Below are 2,777 nucleotides of genomic sequence, written 5' to 3'. Positions count from 1 at the left end.
GTGTGTGTGTGTGTGTGTGTGGCCTCTTAACTCCAGTATTCACATGGCATTCTCCGTTTGTGTGTGTGTGTGTCCGTCCAGTGTCCAAATTTCCCCTTTTTATTAGAATGCCAGTCATACTGGAGTAGCGGCTCACTGCATTCCAGTATGATTTCTTTTTAACTGATTGCATCTGAAGTGGCCCTATTTCCAAGTACCATCACAGTCTAAGGTTGCATTTCAACATATGAACTTGTAGGGGACACAGTTTGGCTCATAACAATATCTACTGCTATTCTTACAGCAGACTGCCACAGGATTCCATTCTGTAGGGTGTTTGGCAACCTCTATAGTCAGAGATCACAATTCCCCCCCCCCCCAAATTCCTACCGTTTCAGATAACAGCCATAAGCTGAGGGTTCTCCAGCATTATTCGCATGTCACATCAACTGACTACATATTCAGGGATCTCCACAACCACTTTGAGGTTTGGTAACTCTAGGGAGACTAGAACTCCAGTAAAGCCTGTTATGATTATTTAGAGAAAGCATACAAATTAGAACCAGCACAAGGGAGAGATTCGTAAGCAGAGTCTGAGAAGGTTCCAAATTCCCAGATTGATGTAGGACATTATGTATGTAATATTGCTAACAAGAAATCTTGCACTAATCTATTACACAGTTTTTATTGGGCTTCTATCATGTTCTGTCTGGCTGGCTAACCTTGCAGCTCTCCCCAGAGTTTGGGCTAATACCATTAGTTTCCAGTTATTACAGAGGTTGGAATTAACAGGAGATGCCTCAAAATCTTCACCATAAATCACACTGTTGACTATCTTGTATTCAGAGCTCTCAAACAAAGATATATCTGGCAGGCAGGACTTACCAGAGACCTAGGCAGCACCTTTCATAGCAAAGGGCCAAAGGTCAGACCTTTCTTTGGATATGGTTTATCCTTCATTGAATTCATTCCATTGCACAGAGTTTTAAGAACCTCTGTTCTAATGCTGTGTTCTAAATCAAGTCTTTTTTTTTTTTTAACAAATTTACAGTATCTAAAATGTATTGAATTTCCTCAAAGGAAGAATTTAGAATTTCAAAGCAACACCTCTATTTCCTCTCTAAAATTTTGCCTGTAAGATTAGAGATACTCCTTTCTGTAATATGCTACCATTTTTTGTTCCCCCTCATACCTTTAAAGTTTCAGAGCTAAAGTTAGAATCATATTTTAATAAATAATGCAAATGGCTCAGTTCTATCCACTTTAGTTTGATTTCAAGTCACTTTATTACTGAGCCTGTCTTGGAAATGTAATAACAACAAAGGAAAAGCCTATTTTATTGATTTTTATATAAACTATTATAAATACAGGTAAATGTTCTTAATCTTTTATACAGTTCACAAGATACTGTTCTGGGCATTAGTTCTCAACCTTTTGTTTTTCTGAGACACACTTAAAGAAAATGATACTACTGTCAGATATCTAGAATTCCTGATCTCTAAAACATTGAACTTAATGCCTCCTACCCTTCCCTAATTCTGATGTGAACTCCAACATTCCCATTGTTTCTCTCATACTTAAACTGCCAAATGAGAAAATTGAGATAGTTTAATAAAGAAAAAATGAACTGGCACATGTGGATAAAACTTGGGACACTCATAAAATCTAAATACCTAAAAAGGCTGGCTGCCATTATGGCATAATACACAAATACATATTGCAAGGAAGTAGTTCCTTACTTTTTCTAGTATAATATTTTGAACTATAAAAACAAATTATTTAGGTTCATAAGTAAGCTGTTTTGAATATTCTAATGTCTCAGTTGTTTTAATATGTACTGAATTGTTACTTGTATAAGTCATTATTGCCTTGTAATCTATTTCCTGTTTTTAACTCATCATATTTATAGGGTGGGATGTTGATAAAACACAGGCTGAAATACCTGACAAGTGCTATATTAACAGCAGGATGGAAGTACTGTGAAAGGCCTAAATGGTCACTGTATAGCAGGAACAGTGGTGATAGTTAGAATTTGAAGGTTTTACTATGTACTAAACTTTTTATTGCCTCATTTATTCCTCATGCAGTGTTATCACATAGGCTTTGTTATCTCCACTTATGGACAAAGAAACTGAAGTTTACCAAGATTGGGAAAATTCAAGCAAGGACGTGGTTAGGAATACTTAAGAACATTTGAGTTGCCTTAACAGAGTAATAATAGAAAGATTGTGGACAAAAGGGTGAGGCTTCACTTGGAGTTGTTGAAAGTGTTCTCATTTTAGGGAAATGGTGAGGAGCCACATACTATGAAATCATAGTTTATAGAAGGGAGTTGGAGGTAGAGTGCAGAAAAAACCTGTAAGAGCAAATTGAGGTCAGAGTATAAGGCAGAATGAGTGCCTGGAGGAAGAGTTTAGATCTTACTTTTTTTTTGATGGGTTTGTTCACTTCATTTTTGTTGAGTTTAATCAGCTCTTTTGTACCTTTGTGATCAGTCCTTTATCATTAGATTGTGTGCAAATATTTTTTCCCAATTAGTGGGGTGTCTCTTTGTTTTGTATAGTGTCTCTCTTGCTGTACAAAAGCTTGATGTAGTCCCAGCTGTTTATCCTTTCCTTTACTATCTTTGCTTTGGGTGATGTATCTTTTTTTTTGATATATTTTTTTTATTACAAAGTTTATTTTTACATCATTTTGCACATTTTTTTTTTCCATCTCGATTGTAATCCCCGCAGGTTTCCCATCACCAGATCACCCCTGTGCCACCACCCTAGTCCCATGCATTTCCCTCCCTCCCC

The 2,777-nt window shown here is 36.5% G+C and overlaps 1 protein-coding gene across 2 annotated transcripts in view; it reads left to right on the top strand.

Moving 5' to 3' along the window:
- Window positions 1-2,777, top strand: part of ITCH (itchy E3 ubiquitin protein ligase) — a 93,443-nt gene that overhangs the window by 60,738 nt on the left and 29,928 nt on the right. The gene's annotated exons all lie outside the window — the stretch shown is intronic.

This window comes from Condylura cristata, unplaced genomic scaffold, assembly GCF_000260355.1.
Source record: "Condylura cristata isolate star-nosed mole 26May11 unplaced genomic scaffold, ConCri1.0 scaffold00022, whole genome shotgun sequence".
Classification (NCBI taxonomy): Eukaryota; Metazoa; Chordata; class Mammalia; order Eulipotyphla; family Talpidae; genus Condylura; species Condylura cristata.
The sequence above is the reverse complement of the archived record's forward strand: the minus strand, read 5'-3'. Positions and strand labels throughout refer to the sequence as shown.